The 27252-nt window shown below is 41.6% G+C and overlaps 1 protein-coding gene across 1 annotated transcript in view; it reads right to left on the bottom strand.

Moving 5' to 3' along the window:
- TPRG1 (tumor protein p63 regulated 1) overlaps nucleotides 1-27252 on the bottom strand; it is a 154899-nt gene that overhangs the window by 52620 nt on the left and 75027 nt on the right. The window lies entirely within an intron of this gene.

The raw sequence follows: 27252 nt of genomic DNA, 5'->3' as shown, positions 1-27252 counted from the left end.
CTCTGATACAGAAAGGCCACAGTACTTTCTCTCGGTGAGCTACAGCTGTGGGCCCAATTTCCAAAGGTCTGGCAGGCCCTGGCAAGAAAGACTCACAAGTCAAGTCCACTGACACTTTGCAAACTGCGTGTGACACCTTTACTCTCCCAACAAGGCAGCATCCTGTACTGTAGAAAAATAATCAAGGGCATTCCTAAGAAAATGTGGGAAATTTGAAGTTAAAATGGGGCAGGGGACTGGCAGGAAGTTTTCTTCTTGAAGTTAGTGGAGAAACATTGACGAAGAGTCAGGGAACATGAGCAGAGCTACATTGGATGCCTGTCTCAAGTACATCTGTGCATCCATTTTTTATTAGATGTCCTTGATCTGCCCCCACTTTTAATATAATTCTGATCACAGGAGAAGAGGGAGAAGTCTCCAGTCATCTTGTCTGTTGCCAAACACAAAAACAGCAAAGTAAATTTGAAGGGTTCACCCCTCTGTCCACATCTTTAGTTTATTTAACTTGAGATTTGGGTTTGGGTCCTGGCCCTGCTAGTTACTAGCTCTGTGATCTAAACAAGTGATTTACTTTCCCCATGACTTAATTTATCTGTTTTTAAAAAAAAGAAAATAATTTTTACCTCTCAAGATTATCATAAATATTAAATGAAACAATGAGTAGGACAATCCCTTGCCACGCTCAGTTTTACCAAATGTTTGTAGAATGATGGCTCGTTGTGCTGACCATTCCCCCATCATAAAAATACCCTCTCCCTTGGTTTCTATGACTCCCTCCAATTTTATTTTTAAGGACACTGTTAAAAATATCAATCTCGTAGTAAGCAAATCCAATAGCATTCAGATACATTCTACTAAGATATATTCATAAAAAACAAAGAGCTGAGAATTTCTAACAAATTGTATTGCAAGAAAATTGTATTTTGTTTTTGAGTTTGATCTAAAAGAAATGACTACTGATCTTAAGGAAATGGTTATTTGGCTTGCTGAAAAAAAAATCAGAATAAAGCCTGGGAGTCACAAAAGAGACATTCCCAGTTCTGAATTCTGAAAGAAGTTGAGGACCAGTTTAATGAATCTGAAAATCTGAAAATCGTTACCAGTCCATCAGATCTTAGGTGTCTCATTATTTTAAGAAATAGGTACAAACATCATGCACAAATAACTGAGGTTTGATACAAAAATGAAAATGAATGATGGAGGAACTCCAAAGCCTTTAATAATTAATACATAAAACTTCTGGTAATTTAAATTATGGGTGAGGTAACTCAGACCCAATACATTAATTCACCTTGAGAGAAGTTGACTTAAAATTTCCTTTTTAGATATGCATGGTTTACTCAGTAATCATAATAAAAGAGAACCACAAAATTCCACTTCTACAGCATCACTCCCTCTCGACCAGCCCCAGCACGCCAGGCTACAGAGCACTTAAACCCACACACCAAGAGTTTAACTTGAGCTTGGCTGGGGGGCTTGGACGAGACTTTCACTATTCAGACACAGAAAATATTAATTATCATCAAATCTGTCATTATCTTCCCATCCCCCTCCCCACATCTTCATCTTGCCTATCTGATCCTTTCTCCCTCCAGCCAGCAAAATGAAAAGCAGTGATTTGCCGAGTGGATTGTGGTTTTACTCGAACAGAAAAGGGGCCAGCTGTGTATGCCTGCTCCAAGTAATCAAAACAAGGAGTTGGGAAAGGTATTCCTTGAACCGCCCCAAGGCATTTTATAGAAAACCCCAGAAAATGCGATTCCATTAAATCAGCTACAAAAGAAAGTCAGAGAGGAAGAGGGGAGAGGGAGAGAAGAAGACAGACACTGACTGAGCTTGGGGACCGGGGGACTAACAGAGAGGACTGCAAGGAAAAAACAAGAAAGCAGAGGGAGAAGGAAGGAGAAATGAGACCAAATAGAATGAGACACAAAACCACGTGTTTCATGCCCTCTCCCCAAGTTTCTCTGCCTTCCAAACTGCGTGTCTGGGCAGATAAAGGTGTTAGAAGAGTGTGCAGAAGCAGCCCCTAGAGCCATCCTGGCATACTGAAGAGAACAGACGGAACGCCTACAAGATATGACTTCAGGTGCACCTAGATGACCCACTGCCCAAAATAACAGCACTTTATGCATTGGCTGATGACGAAGATTCCACACTTCCTGCTTCATTTATTTTGGAAAGAGCTATGATGCCCACTGACATTGCCTTGAGCTAGGAAACTCTTTCAGCCTTTTGCAACCATTTATAATCTTCTCGTGGACGCCTTTCAAGAGCTTTCCTGGGTGCTGGTTTGGACCCAGGGTAAGAGGAAAAAATATGAAACTCAGAGGTACCGAAGCCGGAAAGAGTCAAACCGGAAAGCTAAAGTCACTGAGGACAAAACTTACCTACTCGGCTAGAACTCAAACCTGTGAACCCCAGAAATGACAGTAATCATCTATTCTGTATTTAAAAATTAAGGAAGATGAAAAATACCAATTATCTTTTGATTTTGAATTTATAAAGTTATATGTGTCACATAAGTAGATAACAAAAAATAGTCCCAATATCACATAAACACTCATGCATACACATGCAAATCTGCTCTGATACAGCTCCAGGGTTGTTTGGTTCAGGAGCTAAGTGTCATTTAAAAAAAAAAAAAAAAAAAAAAAAAACAGGCTCTAACGATCTGTTTGCTTTGCAGTCCTATATATTTCATGTTAGTTTCTTTCATGGTAGTAGGGTGGCTAGAGCTATGGCAGGTCTCACATGCAGACCTAACAATGCAGAGCTCTTTTTCTAAATCAATGAAGGAAACTTTTCAATGAAGAAAACTTTTCCCTGAAGTTCCTTAACAGAATTTCACTTATGTGAGAAGGCATTTTGCTTAATGAGGAGGATCAGATTTTAGGGACAGGCTCTACCACTGATGAGCTGTGTTTCCGTGGACCAGTTACTTAACCTCTCTGATCTTCAGTTTCATTTGTGAAATGAAGTTAAAAATATTTACCTCATAGGACATTAACTGAATTGATGTATATAAAGACTTTATGACAGCATCTGGTTCATAGTAAATCCTATTACATGTTAGCTAATGAGCTTGAACTGGGTTACGCTCATGCCTGAAGCATTAACTGACAAGGGAAAGAGCTTAACCAATCACTCATCTCCTGGGACTGGAAATCCACCTTCCCTGAATCACATGACCTCTCTGAGGACAGCTGGATCGGGTTAGAATGGAGGGAGGGGGTAAGGGGTTGTTAGGTAGGCAGTCAACATTGGTTACTACCTGTATTATAGACATGAATCCTGATTATAGTTCTGAGATGCAGATGGCATCATCCTCATATTACAGAGAAAAATTTAAGACTCAGAAGTGTGAACTTGCCAAAGGTAATGGAAATAGCAATGGTAGGGTTGGTCCTTGAAACCAGAAACCAGAATGTTTGCTAGTCATATGTTCTCTCCATAATGGCAATCAGCTTCACTTTAATGGAGGATGCAAGGCTTCTCTGAGTCTCTATTAGCAGAGTTTTCCTTTAGCCTTACGGAGGCATATGCAGGAAGGATTCATACTTGTCTCTGTGTTATGGCTTAGGGAAGAAAAAAATGGAAAAGGAAGTGGTTAAGAAGATCTACAGGTTCTTTAGTTCTCATTACTAATACATGCGTTTATTTTTTTTTATTTTTTAAGATTTTTTTTTTTAAATTGAAGTATTTTATTTAGCGGACATGTCTCTGTATTTATTTATTTATTTGACAGAGAGAAAGAGAAGAGGGGGAACACAAGCAAGAGGAGTGGGAGAGGAAGAGGCAGGGAGCCCAATGCAGGGCTCAATCCCAGGACCCTGGGATCATGACCAGAGGCAAAGGCAGATGCTTAAGGACTGAGCCCCCCCAGGCACCCCTAATACATGTATTTATTTAAATGAACTATGTCTTCTATCACTCATGAGACTCCTACTTTAAAAACAAACAAACAAATCTTCTACAGTCTGTTAGGCTGGAGGGACAAAGACCCTGTTCATCATCTGAAATACCTTCTAGTGTAGCATGTTGATGGTCTATGAAGGGCTGATGCTGATATGGGATTCATGCTAACAGCAAAATCTCTGAGTAGCAGAGAGAAGGTGTAATAGTATTACTACTGCTCCTGTCCTCCACAATAGGAATTTTAGCTAACCCCAGATAACAGAAAGTGGTTACAGAGTTAGCTCAGAGATCTTCCAGATAAATACCCATGGTCTACCAGAATATTCTCACTCCATGTTGAGAGGCCCCTTCCTGTAATTCCTCTGCACATCTGAAGGACTAGACCCAGTTTCCCTTTCATTTATCCCTCCCCCTCTGTAACTTTCCTTAAAGACCTTGCTAGAGAGGGAATCACCTCTCTGTACTGTTCCATCCAAAGTCACAATCCACAAGTTGATAATGATACTCCAGATACAATATGGAACAGTCATCAGGGGAATCAGCTTACGTGAGTTCTCCAAATCAGGTGATTTTCTTCATTTTGGTTGTGACCCAGAGAGGTTTTTCATACTACCTTGTACTGAGGGCTTACTGTGTGTCAAACATTGGATTAAATACTTCATATATGTTATCTAGTTTAATCTTCACAATAAACTGAGACAAGGAAAATTATGCTCATTTTACAGATGAAGAAAATAAAGCTCAGAGAGGCTGAATACAAGTTCTACAAGTTACTAAGAATTGTTCTAAACAGAAAATGGTAGAATTGCAGTTAGAATGTAGGTCTATTTAACTCTAAAGGTAGTGTTTTTGGCCACTAGGTTATATCTGGTTCTTTCTGCATCCTAGTCATGTTGCAAAATATAATAAAGGACATTCTAGATTTCTGAAATCCACAGATTTACCAGGTGTGCCCTCTGCCTTTCACTGAGTCATGCACAGGAATGCTGAACAGGACAGAACAGGGCCCTTTCTATAAGCTGCCAAGCTCTGTCCTCCAGTTTGTTAGCTGTCCACCCTCTGGGGCAGGGATTGGCATATGACGGTGTGTGGCCAGATCTGGTCCACTGCCTATTATTAAAAACAACAACAACAACAACAACAACAAACCTATATTGTAAGAGAGCTGTGTCCACTCATTTACATATTTTCTATGGTTGCTTTTACTCTAAAAGAGCAGAATTGAGAAGTTGTGACACTTACCGTATGGTTCATAAAGTCTAATGTATTTACCATCTATTCCTTGACAGAAAAGTTTGTTGACCTCTAGTCTAGAATATCCCTGACCTCAAATACAGCCTAAAAAGTCTTGACTTATGACGTTTTACTATTTTATGTTCTGTAAAAACTTCCTAAGTACTGGGGCACCTGGGTGGCTCAGTGGGTTAAAGCCTCTGCCTTCGGCTCAGGTCATGATCTGAGGATCCTGGGATCGAGCCCCACATCAGGCTCTATGCTCGGCAGGGAGCCTGCCTCCCCCTCTCTCTGTGCCTGCCTCTCTACCTACTTGTGATTTCTGTCTGTCAAATAAATAAAATCTTTAAACAAACAAACAAACAAACTTCCTAAGAACACTGAGCATAGATGCTAAGCACTTTTGTCCCTCTATGATGAGAACCATAACCAACCTTATTTAATGAGCACATGGACTAGGGAGGTCGGGAGAAAGAGGCATTGCTCATAGTATCATTTACCATGGTACTGAGATGAGGTATTATGGATCTGGATGAGCTACCTGCTCCATCTGTAAGCCAGTCTGCTTCCCAGCACCAGCTTCTGGCAACCCCCGCTGGTCTACAAGACCTACATATCAGGGCTATGATAGTCCAGACTTCTACTGACCTCTGGACTCTTACTGTTCTTCCCCAACCCAGGGAAATTCTCACCATTATCTAAATGTTCATCTTGGGAACAGCCAAACAGATGACCCAAGTGGTAGATCCCCATGTCCTTCACTGCTCCTGAGCCTTGGAAGTCACAGTACATTTTTTTCTTAAGATTTTACTTATTTCTTTTTATTTGAGAGAGAGTGATCAGGGGAAGGGGCAGAAGGAGAGGGAGAGAATACCAAGCAGGGTCCCCACTGAGCACAGAGCCTGACTCAAGGCTGAACTTGGGGTTTGATCCCACGATCATGAGATCACAACCAGAGTCAAAACCAAGAGTCAGATGCTCAACTGCCTGAGTCACCAAAGCACCCTTCACCGCACCATTTTAAACCCATTAAGACTCAATGTTATAGAGGGATGCCTGGGTGTCTCAGTAGGTTAAGCAACTGCCTTTAGCTGAGATCATGATCCCAGAGCCCTGAGATCTAGCTCCATTCTGGGCTCCCTGCTTGGTGGGGAGCCTGCTTCTCCCTCTTCCTCCACTACTCTGCCTGTTCCTCCTCCCTTTCTGTCAAATAAGTAAATAAAATACTTAAAAAAAAAAAAAAAAAGACAGAATGTCATGAAAATAAAAGTTACCAAACCTACGTCAAGCAACCAAAGGTATGAGTAGGCATATATGATAAAAGTCTTAAATATGAATGGATGTCCTCTATGAAGAGGGTCCATTAGCCAGGAGACACATAGCCCGAGAAAGCACATGTTCCCAGATCTGAAGCCTGTGAATAGATAGGAAGAATTAGACTTTTCTGTGGCTCTTGATGCAAAGAAAGGCAAAGCAAAGAAAGCACAGAGCGGGGCAGACTGGGCAAAACAGAAGAAGCTTCTAAGTGTTGTACCTCAATAAAGAGCGGAACAGTTTGCCCGAGGAGGTAGTGAGTTCCCCATCTCTGAGCATGTTGGAGCAGACACCACTCTCCCCTTCAGCAGACAATACAATAGTGATCCAATACAGAATGTGGAATTGGACAAGCAGAGCTGAAAAATAGTTCTAGTTCAGGGACTGATGCTACCCCTGCTGCTCATAGAGGTGTTTTGAAGTGGCCTTTAATTGCATAATTTTCCACAACTGACCTCCCTACTTGAATCATTGGCATTCAGGACTTCAAGGTCATAAGTTTTCATTTAGTCTTTTCTATTCTGTACAATGATCAAACACTGCTGACTGCAAAGTCCTACTGAGTGACGCATTTTGATTTGGGGAGACTTGAGTCGCAAATGGAAAAAAACAACATTTAAAAAGAACTGTTTCAAATAGAATAGAACTGTGTTATAGTCACATTTTTAAAAATTTTATGTATTTATATGAGAGAGAGAGAGAAATGAGCAGTGAGGAGGGGCAGATGGAAAGGGAGATGCAGCTCAGTGAGGAGCCTGATTCAGGACTTAATCCTAGGACCCTGAGTTTTTGACCTGAACTTAACTGACCCACACAAGTGCCCCTGTTATAGTCCCTTTTTTTTTTTTTTTTTGGTCAAAATGAGAGAGAGAGAGCAGCACACAAGCAGGAGGAGCAATAAGCATAGGGAGAAGCAGACTCCCTCCTGAGCAAGGAGCCCAATGTGGGACTTGATCCCAGGACCCTGGGATCATGACCTGAACTGAAGGCAAATGCTTAACTGATGGAGCCACATATGTGCCCTTATATTCCCATTCTTAACTCATCCTACTATCTATATTCTTTTCTCCACTGAACTATTAGATTGCTCAAATCAATAATCCTTACCTCAAATGTACTGTTTTCTGATACCTAATGTGGTCTTGAAATTCCCCTGGGATCTCAGGTTATGAGGTGTTGTGTGTGTGCATGTTGTGTTTACGGTCCCCCCTCTGTAGCTGGAGAATTATATCTGGGGCAAATGCAGCATAGAGACCTACCCCCATCTCATACTCCATGCTTTCAGAGTGCTAGGAGGGCTGGAGATTATAGAGGAAGCTGCCTTGGTTGGGCAGAATGCCACAAGGCTACATGTTTCACCCAGACCTCCTGTTCCATGTTATTTCCTCTCTACCCTTCTGTTGCCAAACCACCACAGTTCAGCTAATTCCTCCCTGAGCAGCATCTCACCCAGTGCTGCAATTACAGTGGAGACAGAAATGGAGCTGGGAGTGAAGTAATGAGGAGGCAAAGAGAAGAGACCACCATGATTCATGCTGATAGCATGTGGGGTCAATAAATACAAATATATGTGTGTGTGTGTGTGTGTATATATATATATATATATATATATATATAATATTTATTTATATATGGTATTTACATTTATATTTATATTTATTTTATATACTATATATTTATATTTATATATTTATTTATTATATATTTATATGTATAAATATATATAATGTATATAGTTTTATATTATATATATATTTCCATAATCATCATGCATATATGGTCCATTAATCACCAATTTTATCTGCTAATTAAAAGAAAGAAGAAAGAAATGAAAATTAGGTGTTTTGACAAAACCATGTCCCTGTTGGTCTCTTCCCAAGGAAGGAGATTGCTGAAGTGTAAGTGTATGTGTAAGTTCCAGAGGAATGCCAAAGCAGTAATCCTATGTAATTTCAACGTATTATTTAGAATGTCCATAGCCAAGCCAAGGGAGTCTAAGAATTCTTAACAATGTCTAGTGTTACACTTTCTAGTTCATATACATGATCTTTTTGTCTTTGATATCAATACTTTAAAGTGTGCTTGAGGCAATGTTTGGGCAACACTCCTATGGCCTTGATTTTTGGGGGGAGAGAAAAGAGAGAAATTATGACATCATAGCTTAAGAAATTTTGCTCATTGCCCAGTTTTATGGAGATTAGCTTATTTTGCTCTCTAGCAGTGACCCGACATTGAATTCCACACATTTCCTTGGAAACCAACTTCTCCTGACTGCTGCATCCTTACCAATGAGAGCAACCCTCTCCTTGCCTCCCAGACCTCCAGTGGTACCCTTTCAGCTCCTGTTCAATTCTCTACTTCTGCAAACCCCTTTCCAGCATCTAATCGATTCTGCTGATGCTGCCTCTTCTATAGATAAGGTCACCCTCTCTTCATCTTTACCACCATTTTAGCTCATGCTCCCTTCCTCTTTCCCATGCTGCTTCAGCAGCCACATAACTGGTCTCCCCTAACACCATCTTCCTGCCAAATCTCCCTCCCCGTGTGCCTTGTGTTAGCAATCACACAAACTGTGACAGGGTCTTCTGGGCCAGCATTTCTCATTCTCGCCCACTCGACAGACTTTACCCCATGCTTGAGGTCCAATTAAGCAACTTTCCATGATCGCCTAGTTATCCGAGCATGATGCCCCCACAATATTTGTTAAATATATTAAAATAATTGTATTTGCCTCTCCTCCCACCCAGAAGTGAAGAGTTCATAATATGAAATTATCTATTTTTTTTCCTTTGAATTCTCAACAGTTCACAAGTCCAACCTGAAGAGAGTATGTCAGAAACTAACAAAATCTATTTATGGACGCACTTCCACATTTAAAATTCAACAGTAGTTTCAGAGTGACCAAGAAGGCACAAGCACTTTACAATGAAATTCAAAGCCGCCTTCTTCATTTGGTCCCATTCTAGCCTTATCATCCACCCTGCCTTCATGATACTCAAGCAAAACTGCACCTACTCACTTTTGTCTCTGCTTCCCTGCTCTTTTCCTGACCATATGGCTTTATTTTTGCTATACCTTCTACGTGGACCACCCTCTACCCCTAACTAGCTCTTTACATCCTAACTCCCACCAATATCCTAGATCCATCCTTCAAAGACCATGTTACATACCACCTTTTTTCTGTTCTTCGGATGTAGCTACAGTTGTATAAATATTCTCTCTCATGTCAACTCCGTATAACCTTATGGTTATGCATAACCAATGGTATAACCAATGACATAACCTTACCGCACCTTAAAGCAAAGCTCTCCAGATGCTTGACTTAAATTTTCTCTGCTGTTAGAATGTGCACTATTTCCAGCAGGGACTGTGTCACTTAGCTCTGTATCACTACGACACGTAACACAGTGATGTGTGCATTTTTGTATCCAGAGCATGCTTCCTGCATTTGAACTGATTGTTTGAACCTGGCTTGAAATAGTGCCTTTATGCATGTTCCTTGGTGCCTGAGCCAAACTGTCAAGTACAAGCTTGATCTTAGAAGAGCTCGGTCAAAGAGGAAAAGGCCTCAGACCTCACCAAAGGCAATGCATTTTCTATTCTCTTCTTCTTAGAGCAATCAAAAGGCACAAATATGAGTAGTGCCTAACCTTAATGAGTATTTCATAAATGAGTGGTTTTGTAGTTTATAATTATTACAGTCAATTATGACTTTATTTTTACCCATCCCTCAAAATTCACAAAATTGCTAAGGTATGCTTTTGGGAAAACTCCGTGGATATTATTTGTTTTAGAAAAAGCACAGATCCGGGGGCACCTGGGTGGCTCAGTGGGTTCAAGCCTCTGCCTTCAGCTCAGGTCATGGTCCCAGGGTTCTGGGACCGAGGCTCTCTGCTCGGCAGGGAGCCTGCTTCCTTCCCTCTCTGCCTACTTGTGATCTCTCTCTGTCAAATAAATAAATAAAATCTTTAAAAAAAAAAAGAAAAAGCACAGATCAAAATTAAAGCAAGAATTGGGACCTATTCATATGCTTTCAGATATGATCAAAATCGCCAACTCTCCGGAATTTTTTAAATTGGTGTGGAATTTTTATTGTAAAGTTGAGGGACAAGCCTCATTTCTTTTAGCCTAGAGAAAAGAGAGGAGGTGGCAAATCCTGGGGATTCCTTTGCAAAATTCTGAATCAATGATGAAAGCTTACTGAAATTAGAAAAATCTTTACTCTGACATAGCAGTCTTAGAGGATTCTCAGAGCTACTATGTGGGTCCCATGCCTCAATTACTAGTCTCTCCACCATTCACATGAGAATCATTCAGAGTCCAAAAATCAGTGAGCCCACTGTCCTCTCGGGTCCACATACTGATTTAATTTCTCTATAATATAAAAACTCCCAAGAGAGATTGGCATTGATACTGAAATTTATCCGGACAGGCTAAACAAATGGCAATTACATTTTTTCCTATTCCAAGAAAAAGAATATTTCATGTAACAGCACATGGAGACTGGATTCTATATCCCATCATGAAGGTCTTTCCTTTCAGTGATTGTGAGATGCCCCTTTGACCCAATATTTTACCTTCACTCTAGTTCCAAAAAAATCATCAGAGCTTGGCTGAAGCAGGTGGGAGTAATGCCTACTTCAGTTCTAACAGACTCCTTACACCTCTGGGTCGGAGTCATTAGCTCTTTCCCTCAAAATCTCTCCAAGGATCAGTGAAGAAAAAAAATGAAGTGCACAAATAAAAAAAAATAAAGGACTTAAGGTATCAAGGCACTTGGGGGTACAAAATAACCTCTCATCAGGCCATTTTCAAGGTACATTTTTTTCACTGGCTTCCAGACAAACACAACATTATTTCCACATAGGAGTGGGCAGACACTGCCTTAGTCATCTTTTTTGTGCTGGTCAATGGAAAGATCCCAGGGGCAACTTCCAATTTGCCTGGGCATGTCCAAAATTTCTGTGGGTTTTTCTAAGTGTGCTTTCAATTTAATGATTGCTGAAAACATCTCAAGTACAAGTTTAGGGTCACCCCAATACAGTCCATAGCATGGAAGAGAGAGCTCAGAGGGATTTGGGAAGGCCCAGCTGCAGGGAGAAGTAAGTACTGATCATCTACTTTAGGCTGACCAGTGACGAATAGAAATAAAGAGGTGAAAAAAAACCTGTCATCCAAAGGCTAGGCCAGACTCATCAGATAAGGACATCAGCTATTTGTCTTAAAACATCAAGGATGAATAACATGAAAAGATGCCATTTACATCGTCTACTATGAGAAATGAATCGACTTGTTCAGTGTCTCATAAGGATGATGGCGGCAAAACTGGGATTAGAACTCAAGTCTCTTGAGTTCTATAACTTCCAAAATTTCACTGCCTGTGACCTCCTAGAGGTACAGTTAGCCTGAGGAGGTTAGAAGTAAAGGAAGACATGAAGACTTTTCTTCTCATACCCTTTGGGGTATCTCTCCTGCCCCCTTTTCTGATTAAGAAGAACTCTGTGCCCCTCAGTACTCCATGTTGACACACAGCAGCACTTGTCACAACATACTGTGACTGGCGTTTTACTTGTCTACCTCTCCAACCATACTGAAGCCCTTGAAAAGAAAGATGTCTTATTTTATCTCTCCAGAGCTAGGCACAGTGTTTGACATACAGTTGGAACTAAATAGTTGTTGAATTAATGAACTGACTCTTGATTCTATGCAGCTGTAGTGAAAAACACTGGGACCAATAGATGGCAGCTTCAAGAAGAGCTTATTTCAACTCAATATAGGAAATGTCATTCTTGCCAGAGCCTTCCAAGAGTGGGACAGGAGAGGCAGATAACAGTGATTTCTTTTTTTACAGAAGCCTGCAAACAGAAGCTGGGCAATCACCTGCCAGGGTTACTGGAGAGAAGAAACCTGCTTTGGGTGGTCTCCAGTTTAGTGATTCTAGGACTATTCCATTCCAGCACCCAGGTCTCATGACTGATTTGAGAGAAGAGTCTCTAGCGCCACCTTCTTGTAACCTGGGGTACTTTTTAAAGGTCTGTCCTAGAGCGGACTAGTGGGGTTGCTGATTCTATTGCATGTGGAGCCTCCGCAGTTAAATAGCAAAATCAAAACCAAACAAAAATGCTTATTTTAGTAGGAGAGGTCTCTGGCTGAGAAGTTAACTTAATCTTCCACTCCTGAGTTGATTTGAGTTAGAATGACACATGCTCCTACTCCACAAGAAACATTATGAAAGTCATAATAAACCTGGGTCCCAATATATGCTAGGAGAAGAAAACATAGACAAAGCAAATCTGAAAACTTATCAGAACCTCATAAATCACCTGAACTAAAATGCTCACATTCAGGCCTCAAAGGGAGACATTTCTAACCACATTCCTAGTGCCTGGTAGGGTTGGCACAAAATCCCGCTGATTACAAGGCCAGAATTCTTTTCATTACCCAGTGCTGTGAAGCCCACTATAATATAACACTAATTATACAGGTTCAGGAATACAAGTCAAAGCAGATCCCAAATGTAATAATAGATGCTAAAACTACATATGGGAAAAGCATGCTATAACATGGTTAACCTATGACGTAAATAAATTATAAAGGGATTGATTGCACTGTATTTTTCCCATCAAAGGCTGAGTTGTACTCCTCTATCATGTGGGTCATCTGTGCTGTAAACTCTAAGACACATGATTTCATTAGAATCCATACCAAATCAGGGTCATTGGGGCATCAGGGTGGATAGGAAAGGCAAAGCATATAAGCACTACATGAAGCTTTTGAATATACTACCTCATTTAGACTGGCCAACTACCATGCAAAGCAGTTATAATTATCTCTATTTTTAAAGATGAGACTGGAGCTCAGAGACATCGAGTATTTAACCTGTGGTTATACTACCAGTAAATGACAGAGTCAGGATTCAAATCCACATTTGTTCATTTCCCAAGCCCAAGCTCCTCCCCAAGGGATCAGGGCACCCGAGCTGTCTGTGGCCCTGTACATGGATTTGACTTTACATAAGTAACTTTCCTTCTTGGGGTCTTCGGTCATCTTGAAGGTCCATTCTCCGACACAACCTCAAATATCCAAGATTTGAAATGAAGTTCTAGTATATGTCCTATCCAAAAATAAATAAGGTAAAACATACAATGCACAATTTCCACAATGTCTAGATTGCTTTCTTTTCTATTTTCTGCTATGGCACATTTAGCTGGATTTGTCTGAGTGTTGGCACCAAATGAAGACCTTCAGTAAAGACACAACGTATTCACAGTTTCTTTATATGTGTGATGTGCAAGCTTAAGTGAGGCATCTACTGTGTGCAGAGATCTGGAAGCAGCTGCAGCTTAAACAGGCATCATCGTAAATGTAGGCAGGAATTAGCTCAGGCTGACAGAAGAGGGCCCTCAAGTTGGGGACAGTCAACTGTGTGCACTAAGGCTGAAGACTGTCCCCCCACCTCTAAGCCTACAGATCCTAGAGGACTAATCATGTAGAGAAAACAGCCCATCTCTTCAAGCCACTGTGCTGTGGTGAAAATGTCCTAGACTTAGCTATGCATCACGTACTCCAAGGACTTTGATAAGATGCCTTACCTTCAAGGGAGCCTCAGTTTCATCATTCACAAAATTTGAAATTAACCACCCTCCTGCATTTATTATGGAAGGGTGTGTGTGTGTATATGTGTGTGTGTGTCCAAATAATGAGTGCAGGGCCTTGCAGGTCCTAAGACTCTGAAGTACTGAGAGCTGACATTCTCCTTTCTCCAGCCAAAATTTTGCCTGACACTTCCACTCTCTTTGATTCCCCCACCTCAAAAACAGAGATGCGATTTCTGGGGTAGGCTTTCTCTTTATTATTATTATTATTATTTAAGCACTCCTATGGTAGGGAAAGCATGGGTTTTAGTGTCTTTGTTTTTAAACCAGTTGAACTACTGCCTGGCTTTTTGTTGCCTTAAGTATGTTTGTTAATCTTTCTTTTCTTCAGGTTCCCAATCTGTCAAATGGGGTAATAATACCTTTTGAGTGGTGATATTTGAATTCACAATGACATATTGAAAGATCCTAACACACTGTCTGGTCCACAGTGGCTGTTCAATAAATTGTGGTGGGCACTGTAATGATATACTACCCTTTTCAAATGGCCAGTGATAAACCAAGGGAAAGGAAAGATTGAGCGCCCGCCCCCCCATCCCGGTCCCACTCTCACCTGCCTATCTGAAACCTCACAGCCCTTCCGGCTTTGTCACTGACTTGCTGTGGGGGCCACTCAGTGCTAAAGGAACATGGCCAGTTGTCTTCTCCCGTGGGCTAATACTTCAGTACGTCTGCTGCCACCCAGCAACTGCCCAGAGGAACTGCATGCATTTCATACATGCTGAATTGAAAGCGGTAGTTATTTGAAAAGTCCAAGAGGCAATGAAGGGAGACCTATTTTGAAAACCCCTTCCCCAGCAATAACTTATAAATGCGGGAGATGTTCCATGCTAAGACTGGGTCAAATTTCACGTTCCTGACAGGTATAATTTCTATAGAACCACTTGAAGCTTCTTCTCTCCTCAGCATACTACTACTACTACTACTACTACTACTCCTCTTATTATTATTTAAGAGTACCCAGATAAGCATTTTGAATTACAGAATTTTAGTTCTGAAGGACACCTGGAAGATCAGAGCCTATGCTCCCATTGCTCTGCAGATGTTTAAGAAAAAAAAGATCAGAGAAGAGAAGAGAGAAGATCGTCAAGAGCCAGGGTCAGGGAGCTCATTTACAGAAAATCAAAACACTCATTCCACATCTACTATCTTATGCTGATGCTCCACTCCCTAGATGTTTCTAAAGAGTAGATTCCCTGTTTCCTGATGACATAAAGAGAACAACACTAAAGATTTAGTCAATGAACAACCTTCTTAATTAATTACCCTTCTGTAGGTTCTCCTCTCAGCCTTGTCATTGGGGTCCCGAGCACAGTCCCCTAAAACCACAGTTTATATCTCTCCAAAAAGGGAGACTGAACCAGACACTCTAAAATCCCTTCAAGCTCCAAAAGCCTGTGTTTCTCATCACTCACTCTCATTTACTGAATTATCATAATGGCACCTTGAAAGAATTTAAACACATCAAAGTTAACAGCCCCCCCCCTGCAAGAAATTAAAAGAAACAAATCCTGAACTCTGACTCTCTGCCAAGCGTCCCTAAGTTTCCATGACCTTCCTCCAGGTGGGTTCTCTCTGAGACATACCCCATGTAGCCCTGGGGCACAGGCCAACCTGGTAATTACTCTTGCCTTTTCTTATTTGTATGTAAGCTTGTACACATGGGTAAGAGCTCTTTTCTGAGGCGATCCATTAGTCAGTGAACATTCATGCCGCCCCTAATGAAAAGGAGTTTGAGGGGTTAAAAAAAAATAACATATGGTTGGTGATCAAGATATGATTCAGAAAATCATGGGGAGAGTCACAGCATGTGACCTTGAAGTCACACGTTCTTATGGCAATTGTATGTTAAAGATGGATCTTGACAGAAGGATCAGAAACACTGAACTTTGAGTCAGAAAGCTAGAATAATGGCCTTTTTATTTGTGCTTTTGCCTTATGCCCTGCTTTTTGCCGTGTGTTTTTATTCGTGTTTTGTTCTGTGTTCTTTCCTTTGGGGGGAAAAAAAAAAACTGAGGATGTTAACTGGGGTATTTCTAAAGATAGATGATCCAAATACCAGTTCTAAGATTTAATTGCTGATTCTTCAGACTCTCATTTGGTGAAAATAGAAGGAAAATACATAATATAAGAGCATTTTCCCCACAGAAAGAATAGAAAAGCTAAACTGATGGGGCCTGAAAAACTAACATCTAAATATGGATTACAAGTAAGAAGAACAAAGTCAAGAGTGCCCTGTGTGTGAAAGATCCACATTCTCCAGCTTCCCAGACTCTGTGCTTTGGATTCCAGCAACAATCAGGCTCTGTTTCGGAGAACTGATTTGTCCCTTCATTTATTTATGTATTTATTTATTTATTTTCTATTTTATTAACATATAACGTATTACTATTTCTCTCTTTAACACCAAATCCCTGACTTGGATTCCAAATGTGCTTCAAAATTCGGCCATTACGCCACTGAAGACCACAAACGCTTCTCTGAAGAAACACTGTGCCTCTAACACTGATGGGTTTTCTTGTTATTTGGAGCAACAGACTTTAATAGAACCTCAAACTGGGTGCCCTAACAGTAAGTACACAGTAAGTACTTGCAGAGTAAGTTTTGGGGTAGTTTTCAAGCATATCCCAGCAGGGATGGGATCCTGCCCTCTGCAGGAATTCCTAGGCAACTACTTCCCAAGGAGGTATTGCTCATTTAATTATAACCTCCTGGCAACCAAATATTTATCTAGAAGAAATTGGGAGTGGCCCTGTCCAATCAGGCACCTGGGTTCAGCCAATTACTCAAAAATAACAGGATTGTGGCATCCGAGGCACGCCTCCTCCCAGGGCTTTGCCAAGAAATAGCTCAGCCACCCCCCACCATCCACCCATCCTTGTCAACACGCCTCCCTGGGCATTATAAGTGAGTGGCCGACACCGCACCCAACATCCAATCCAGGGTATTCTTGGCACAGACCCCGCCCCCCACACCCCCGAAGGCAAAGTGGCGAGCATGCGTGACAAAATCCTTGCCTGCTGCCCGGTTCACCATAGAATGCCACGTAACGCGATCCTTACTGAGAGGATGGTAGCCCCATAAACCTCAAGGCAATGTATTCAGACTTTATTTCCATCCAAGCGAATCTCAAGCAACTTGGTTCCCATGGAATCTGGAGCCATTAATCAGTGTTGCCCACAAGAAGATGATACTCAGACTCTCACATATAACTTCTTTCCACACCTAGGTTAAGTATCCAACATCTCTCAGCAAGACTGACTTGAAGATCTGATCAAACTTTTCTCAGTGCTCTAACCCACGCCACACACCACCACCTGTCCTAATCATTTATTTACCACCCATTGAATACACACGGAATATTGTGTTACCAGCTGCGAAAACACCAAGATGCATAAAAGCCTTTTTGCTCTATAACTTTTATGACTCCCTTTGACCAATCAAAATATAGAAAACCTCCTTATCCTGCCTTTTAACATCATCGATCAACGGGTTTTCCTTCCAGTGGCCTCGGAGGCTAGTCATGGCTTCTGAAACAACTTTCCACACTTTGTATCATGTCTTTTGATAATACTCTTTCCCTAGCCCATGAGGCACTTACTGTTCTCTACCAAAATCCATTAGTCTATTATATCTTTAGCAATAATTTTCATGCTTAGGAAAACAGTTGCCGAATCAGTGCTCCCAGTGCTCCCATAGTGCACTGCCTCTGTCAGTCATTCAGGGTTTGTCCTGCATGTGTGTTATATGAGGATTGGTTTTCTAGGTACATACTCTCCCAGCCCAAATTAGATCTCAGGTTTTGGAGAGTACGGCCGATGTGTAATTCATCTCCTTTCCCCTGTAGAAATTATGACACCATTATTCTCATTGGTTGAATCACCACATTAATCCTATCAAAACTAAATCTTTCTTCCAGGATCTGGGTACAGCAATATCTAATAGGCCATGAAAGAAAACAAAAAACACACAAGGAAAATGCACAATGATGGTAACTATATGAAACAGCTGAAATAATTTTTAACTAAAAAAAAAAATCAAGGAATATTTAAAACCAAGGTAATATTGATATTAATCAAGGTAATATTAATTACCTATCATTCTTAATTATAAGTTGGGTTTTGCACCAGAACCAACTTCTTCTACCTGCCACGCCTTCAGCAAATGGGACAAAATATAACACAAGGTGTTTTAGGTAGGCACACCCTGGATTTGGGTCACTTCTCTGTGCATACCTATAAAGTCATTCCTTCCTATACACGCCTTCTGCTTGGTCTGAACTGGGAGCTACGTTCTCATTCTTAGGAGCATTTTAACATGTGCTTCCCCTACTCACAGAAATAGATCCCTTATCTCCTGTTCATACGGCTCAGACTCTCCCAAACCAACTCATGAAGTTGCTATTCCTCCAAGAAAATAGACCCCAGCTCCCTGTTAGCTTGACACAGAGGGACAGGCCTAGAGCTGAGTGAACAATTAACACTCCTTTCCTGCTGAACTTACAGTGCAGACCTGTAGTCCCAGCTGCCCCACTTGGTGACTCAGCAGCCTCTTGGGGGATAGCTGTCTATGAGCACTCCCAATACCTTGAAAAATACATGTAGCATGTCATATCCCTAATAAAAGCAGAGTTAAGTGGAAAGCGAGAGGGAACTAATAGTTTGGAGCCCACCTATAGCGGTGACCAGCCCAGCATCTCTCAAGTGTCCTTCCCTAATCTTCACAACTCCATGAGGTGGGTATTACTAACCCCATTTCAGAGATAAGAACACTAACCTGAGAAAAGTCATGTATCCAAGACAGCAAGTGACAGATCTGGGATTAGAACCATAGCCTGTGGAATCCTGAACATTCTACCACATGAAACTGCCATCTCTGTCATCATCAGCCTTCAAGAGTTGGCAGAATCGCCTATGCTCTGTTAGAAAGAGGTTTGGTTGTATGTAACAGAAAAAATACCAGCTAAGGATGAAATGCACATTCTCTCTAGGTAAAAGAAGATCAGAGGTGGGCAGTGTAGGAGGGGAAGGGAAGTTCCACAGAGTCATTCAGAAGCCAGGCTCCTTTCAGCTGCCCCCCTCCCCCCACCACCCTTAAGTTTGATCCTTGGATCCACCATCCAGGACTGGGGCCAGAGTGTTACATCCCTGTTATAGATAGAAAGAGGGGGAAGTAGAAAAGGACAGAGAAGAGTGTGTCCTTGCCTTTTGAGGAATCTTCCCAAACGGCCCTCCCATTTCTTCTGGTTACAATTCATTGGCCAGAACTTGGTCAAACGGACATACTTAGCATCCAGAGAGTCTGAGAAATGTAATGCTTCAGTTAGAGCTATGGCCGCCCCCAATAACTTAGGGATTCTGTCAGATGGGGAGAGAGAAGAACTTTACTGAGAACTGGCATAATGACATTCGTACTTCGCAGACATTCCTCCTACTCTGAAGGTTAATTTAATGTTTTAAAGACAGAATGTGCCAGATTCTCATGCAGTTGTGAAAAGGTAGAAAAAAGAAAATTGGATCATTTTTATTTATGCTTAGAGATACTCTAAAGAGAAGGTAAAAATTGTTGCTTTTTTTTTTTTTTTTGCCATAGTGGGAGGATCAGATGAACCAACCACGTCTGGTCTCTCAGCGCGATGCCCTTTTCAGAAGAGAGGACTCCCTTGGCTTCCAGGGCCTCCATTCACACTGAAAGCACTACTAAAGATTTTGTGACCTTAAGCACTGTAAAGATTGTGGCCTTCTCTACTCCTGTGTAAGTCAGAATACAAGCAACACAGAATCAAAAAGTAGAATATGTTCATAACCACTGAAATTGAAGTAGTTTCTTTCAAGCTTTGCAGATTAACAATGGCGAGTGAATACCCCAGGATTAAGCGTCTGTCACCATTTGGTGACTGTACCTCGTTGTCGTCATTCGCCCAAGGCTTGTCTGCCTGTTGTGTAATCTGAAGCTATTTATAATTTTTCTGGGATTTCAGTTGTTCCCCGGTCTTCCTATCCTGAGTCCTGTGGAGTGCAGAACTACTTCTGTAAATAAGGATTAATTTGGGGAGAAAAGTACTGTTCTACAGTATCTTATTCACTTAGGGAGTATTTGGGGAAGAAGAGGATGAGAAGCCGGAGCCGGACAGTTACTTCTCAGGAAAACAACAGACTAGACTCTGGTCCAATCACCTCGTACCTCAGTCACACCTAGTGAGGAGAATTTGCTTTGTGAGTTTTTTAAAATACCCTCCTTGTGAGATAAACGCTCTGTTGGATAGATAATCTAATATTCACACGTATTTAAGTGAAGAACTTAACCTGTTTCACACTTGACTGGGTGTTTTTAATAAAGAGAGAAACAAGGAATGACAAAATGAAAACATGAACCATATGAATATGTTCATAACCACCGAAATTGAAGTAAGAAAACTGGACTAAGAAAAGCAGGGACTGAGGCGGGGCGGGGAGGAGGGGGGGAGGAGAAGAATGCATCTGCACAAGCTGGAGGTAAGTGGATCAAATACCAACTCGGAACTATTTTCTCTTCACCTGTTCCATCCTTCTCATGGGTCAGCAAAGTAAATGTACAGATGTCTAGCTTCTGCCGCCAACATTCAACTTTCCCAAAGCAAAAAACTGTCATTGGCCAGAGCATTTTTTGACTGCTGACATTAAAGTCATTCTTATTCTCTCATTTCATGGAAGCAAAACTGGAAACAATATTACAAAAACTTGGTTAATCCCTGGCCCAAGAAATGGCAGAGACCCTAAAGATCATCTAGTTTAACTCCTTTCATGTTATATGTGGGTAAATTAAGGCCCTGAGAGGGGAAACACGTATCTTTTAAGGATATACAGCAAACTGAAGACAGAATATGGATGAAGAATTCAGACTTTTCTTTTTCCCAGAAGAAGAGATATCATATTGCATTTTTAAAGTCTCCTTTAACTAAGATTAATAAGAGCCATGCTCTATCTTATTAAGGTGAATGGGTTAAAAGGAGTTCACCCCCAACCCCAACCTGCCTCAGGGTAATCTCTGATTACCCTGCTGCCTCCATTTCTGGACCTAAAACCCTTCCCAAGAACTCTGGAAAACTTCACAGGTCTCTTGGTTTGGAGTAAAATGCCATACCATCACCATGCACATCTGATTTTAATCCCCCAAATCTGTTTCCATCATCACTGATAAAGCCGTATGTTTATATAACACCTTCCCCCAAAAAGCCCAGGGAGATTTATGAACATTATCTCATTACATAATAAGTAATTATCCTAAGAGATAAGTGGGCAATTTTATTCATTTTGTACACTGAATCAGACCCATTTCCCAGCAGTCCAGAGACAGTCCTACAGTTCAGAGCGAGGGCTTTCAAACTCGTTTTAACTCTGAGCCCCCTCACTCTCTAGTGAATGCCAGCGCAAATGACAGATAAAAGCAGAATTACTCTAACTCCTCCAAAATAACATAGCTCATCCACAGCTAAACACAGAACTCATCTCCATGTTGGCGTCCCTCTAGCCCTTCCTAGCTAGCGGGCCATGCTGGCCGGTTCATAGTTCTTCAGAGGTACTAAATTCTCTCCTCCTTTGCACACATTCATTCTCCTCTCTGCCTGGAACACTCTCTCCATAACCCCCTTCACTTTGTCAACACCTATCCATCTTTTTCCAACCCTGGCTTCAGAATCCCTTCCTCAGAGAAGCCTTCCCTGCTCTTCCCTCTCCAATGTTAGGTCCAAATCCTGTCATAAGTGCTCTGGTATCCTTCAGATGATAGGCTACCTGTGTTTCAGATGGCCTCCAAAAATGTCTGCTTCCTGATCCACATGCCCTTGTGCGACAGCCTCCCCTGGAGTGTGAGCTGGATTCACTTGCCTCCAACGAGCAGAATGTGGTATAGATAATCACATAATGGTAATAGATGTCCCCTCCAAGATTAGGTTACTTAAAGATGGTGGCTTCCATCTTGCTCAACTTCTCTTGCTCTCTCTCACCTTCTCCCTTGCTCTCTAACAGAAGCAAGCAGCCATGTTGTCAGTGGCCTTAGGGAAAGGCTCACAAGGTAGGAACTAATTTCTCTAGCCAACAGCCAGCTAGGACCTGAGCCTGATGACATGAGCAATCTTGAGACTCATCCTCTCCCATTGAGCCTTGACATGCTGTGGCCCAAGTGATCTTGACTGAAGCATTGGAGAGATCCTGAATGAGAGGATCCAGCTAAGCCTCACCCACATCCCTGACCAAGGGATAATAAATGTTTTTCATTTTACACTACTTAGGTCTGAGGTAAATCATTACATGGCAATAGATAATTCACACGTCCCATATATGTCCTTCAGAGCATATCCTTGTTGTAATTTTAATCTTATTGCTATGATGATTTCATTACTGTCTGATGGGGCAGAAACTCTATCACAATGGCATCACAGTACACAGCCCAGCAACCGGCATGACAAGTGCTTAATAAATGTCAGTTATGTGAAGACTTTATCCAAACATCGCCCCATAACCAGTCAGTCTCCCCAGGAACAAACATGAAGAGTACCTTCCACTTGGAGGCTCATGGTCACCATCTCCCTCTGCCACCTCAAGAAAACCCAATCCAGTCACCATGTATCAGAGTCTACTTCAACTGAGCCTTCTCACACCCATGCCCTCCTTTTGCCACTCACTGGTCTAGTTCAGATTCTCCACCAGAGAATCTGTCCCCTAGCCAGCCCCTTTCTCCAGTTTCTGTCTCTTCCAAACCATCTCTTACATGGTTGCCACCTTTAACTTCCTGAGCAGAATGTCAATGATTTCAGGCTTCTCCCCATGCCCTAAAATTCATCCCTTTACATGCTTTTATGACTAAATCCCAAATTCCTCATGTTATTATTCAAAACCATTCAGAAGCTTCCACTATACTTCCCCAACAGCCAGGACCAAGCCCCATGGAAGACTTGGTGTGGTCTCAGCAGTTGGGCATTCACTTTCCTATGCCTGGACCGCACTGCCCCTCTCCATCTCTCTGCCCAAATTTGATTTATCCTACAAAGTTCTGTCCAGATTCCACCTCCTCCATTAGACCTCCCCATACCTCGTAGTAGAAATTCTTTTCCCCTCTCTGGTGCCCACGACACTGTTGCCTCTCCATCAAAGCATTAAATAATGCCGCTTAAAGCATGAGTGTGTATGGGTCTGCCTTCTTGGTGAAACTGTGAACATCTTGGGGACAGAGTCCATGTCTCATTATTTTGTCATGCTCAATGCCTGCCACCTGGCCAGGGCTCAGGAAACACTCACTGAATATAATTGAATTACTACTTGGAAAGAGCATGCCTTTAGGGGGCCGCCTTCTATTTGCAACATGCTGTTGGGAGAGCAGATTATTAAATCAGTGTTTTCTTGTTTTTTGTTTTTTGTTTTTTGTTTTTTTAAAGCAAAGACCACAAACCACCTCTGAAGCCAAGAAAAAGATGCGATTGGAGGGAAATAAATCGGTACCTTTAATCCTCCACTGACTTTGGAAAAACAACAAAATGCCAGCTTCCACCAGATCATTTCTTTTTAATTAAAAGTTAGCCAGATTCTTCTGGAGCACTCAATTTTCTGGTCAGGTCAACAAAAAGCAACCAATACCTTTCACCGCCCCCCATCCTCCACCCCCACTCCTGGGAGTTAGGCAACCCTTGGGGGCGGAATAGACTTCAGCTGTTTGCTCTGTGCTGCTCGTAATTAGATTGTCTAGACAGGAGATGTTGCTGGAGCAATAGGAAAATATTTTACAAGGTGTTCCACAGAACCACACTTATAACAGTGATTAGAACACACTGACAGACGCAGAGACAGCAGAATTGGCCTGGGCCACGAGCCGGTTTCACCCAGAGCGGAGCAGAGGCACTTTGAAGCTCTTGTCTGGGAAAAAGAAGCCCAATTAGAACTCTGGGGGTACAGAGCAGCTCACTGGCCTTTGGATCCAAGGGAACACTGCTGAGCTGATGGAGTCATGTCTGGGATCCCCTCCTGCCGCCCCCTGCATGTGCTGACACTAAGTCAACAGGGGGCGGCTTCTATCTCCTGCTTCCACCAGCATCTCTACAGACAGAATGAGTGGTGGTGTCCTCCACAGGAAGTTTCCCAAGCCTCACTTCTGCAGCACAGTCTATGCCTTCTATTATGCCAAATGCAAATTTTAAACAGCATGGAGAGATCAATATGTGATACCTACTCTTGTAGGAAGACATTTCTAGGCATGACCTTCCTGCTCTGCTTTTGTTGACATATCAATGTGACAGAAATAGTATTTTCCAGCATGAAACCTCTTTAGAGACATTTTTCACAGGAGTAATTGATTAGGTAAAGTCATCTAGCCCTCCAAGATGAATGACTTTTGAAAACTCGGTATTCCAATAGAGTACCATAAAGGTACAGAATTTCAATATCAAAAACACACACACAAACCAAAAACAAAGACCCCAAACCAAAAAATGAAAAACCCTTACAGATTTTATCAATGAAGAAAATGAGTCTCAGCAAAGGGCAGAGACATATCAGGAAAGGCATTAGGACCTAGGTCTCTGAATCCTAAACAAGTATCTTCCCACCAAATCTACTAGAGAAGCAATAGGTTTGCTTCTGCTGCATCACATACCGGAGTGCTCACTTATACCAGATGTTTTTCTGAGCATTGGAAATGTATTATCTCATTTAATTCTCCACACATACCAATGAGATAGATACTATTACTCTCTTCAGTTTATAAATGAGGAGACTGAAGCACAGGCTGCTATGGGACTTGCCCTATATGTTACTCGTAAGCAGATCTAGGATCAGTTCCCTGGGCAGCCTAACTTCAGAACCTGCTAAGTTCTAGAGTTCTCTACCTCCCCATTACAAAGTTCATACAGGAATGGAGGAAAAGAAATGGGGCCCATTTATCCTCAAAAAGGACAATGAATTTGAGGACGAGTAGGAATCAGGAGCTTGACAAAGGGAGGATTTGAAATCAGAAGACCTCAAGTTTTCAGCCCCACCACTGTCTACTTACATACAAGTCACTAGACCACTCAAGATCACAGCTTCCTCACCCTTAGCTCTTGTGGGCATATTTTTTTTTTTTTTAAATGAGAGAATTATCAAGTAAGTATGGATTTCTAGAATTCTGTGACAACTTACTTTATTTTAGCAGCTTTCAATTTACAAAACACTCTCACATTCATCATTAAAATTGATAGTAATCTATGAGTTAGCCTGGTAGGAATTTTTATTATTCACATTTTATAGATTAGAAATTGAAAGCCCAGGAATTAAAATACATTGTCCAAAGTTGAACAGCAAGAAAATCGGTATGGTTAAGATTAGTCATAGCTTTGGGGAACCTGGGTGGCTCAGTGGGTTAAAGCCTCTGCCTTTGGCTCAGGTCATGATCTCAGGGTCCTGGAATAGAGCCCTGCATGAGGCTCTCTGCTCAGCAGGGAGCCTGCTTCCTCCCTCTCTCTCTGCCTGCCCCTCTGCCTGCTTGTGATCTCTCTCTCACTCTGTCAAATAAATAAATAAAATATTTATTAAAAAAGAGATTAGTCATAGCTTTAACCTGTGGTTAATCTCACAGAAGCCTAGTCCTCTCTCCTCTACTTTTTTTCTTTTTTTTTAAGATTTATTTATTTATTTGAGAGACAGAAAGAGGTAAGGGATAGGAACAAAGAGAGAGGGAGAGAGACTTTTCAAGCAGACTCCCAGCTGTGCATAGAGCCCGACATGCAGTTCCATCTCATGATCCTGAATTCATGACCTGAGCCAAAATGGAGCCAGATAGACACTTAACCTACCAAGCCACTGAGAGGTGTCCTTCTCCTCTACTTTTCCGAAAGGTTACAGATACAACAGGATCATGAAAATGGGTTTCTAATTAAAATCTGAAAATAAATCCAATAATGATAGAAATAAGGTGTAGGGTTCAATTTGAGATAAGAAATAGTAACAAACACTATGTACTAGCAACTAGTTGACCTAGAGCATAAACCAAGTCTTGTACCATTTCCTGACTTTGTCTCTAGTTAATGTTCTGATCCAAAGGGAACTGGCCTTCATCTCACAAATACCTAACCCACAGCCTCTAGTCCTCTCTGGCTATTGCCCTCTCCTTCACATGAAGCCAAAAGGCAAGCAGTGGATAAAACAAAACAACTTTGCTTTGTAAGCCCCAATATGTGGGATTCATTGGCACACATTCCACTAAATTCCAATAGTCCTCTTAGTGGCTTCTTAAGAGAAGCAGAGCTACATTAACAGGGGGAGATTATATTCACCCACAGGGATAGAGAAGAGGAAAGGAGAAGGGACAGGATGAAAAACACAGAGGCAAGATCATAAGAAGACGAGGGGGAAGGAAGAGAAAGGACTGGACCAAAAGGGAAGGAGGACGAAAGGGAGAGAGAGAAAGAAGCAAATAAAATAGTATTTATCCAAAAATAATACTGGACAGGGAGTTGGAAGAATTGATTTCGAAACCCAGCTCTGATACTAAACAGCGGAGCATGCCCCAATCCCAGAGCCTCTTTTGTCTTGCCTCAACTCTAAACTGTATTCACTCAGCCTATTTCTTCTTGGGGGTTGAAGGGCAAATGGCACAGGGGGTTAAAGCTATTTGGTAAACAAGGTCAGCATTACCACCTACAGCCAGAGGAGGCTAATATTAAATCACTGCATTTTCTTATGAGAAGGGAATTTTCTCTGACTCTGTCCAAGCTTTCCTCTGGGATGGGCTTATGATTATTCAGCAACTGGTTTTCCCTCGCCTCTCCTCCTCCTCTGCCAGCTGCTGCCTGACCTCTGACCTTATAATGGTGACTTAATGCCCAACCAAGGAGGGCCAACTGACTTGGAAACACAGACAACAATCAAATCAGCCTACTTAGTTCCATGTTAACAAAAGCTCTTATCTGGGAGAAAAATCAGAACTCGTTAACAGTTGATATCTATGAGGCATATTACAAAATGCTTTCAAGCTATCTCATTAGAACCTTACAATATGACTATTAATGAAGCAGAATGATGATCAATGTCACCTTTTTTTGAGAAATGAGTAAACAAAGTTAACAGCTATAAGATCAGGGCTGAAACCCAGGCTCCACTCCTAGTCCAGCAATCTGTTATGGAGG

The sequence above is a fragment of the Mustela putorius genome, unplaced genomic scaffold, assembly GCF_011764305.1.
Source record: "Mustela putorius furo isolate JIRA1106 unplaced genomic scaffold, ASM1176430v1.1 tig00003834_pilon_pilon_pilon, whole genome shotgun sequence".
NCBI lineage: Eukaryota > Metazoa > Chordata > Mammalia > Carnivora > Mustelidae > Mustela > Mustela putorius.
The sequence above is the reverse complement of the archived record's forward strand: the minus strand, read 5'-3'. Positions and strand labels throughout refer to the sequence as shown.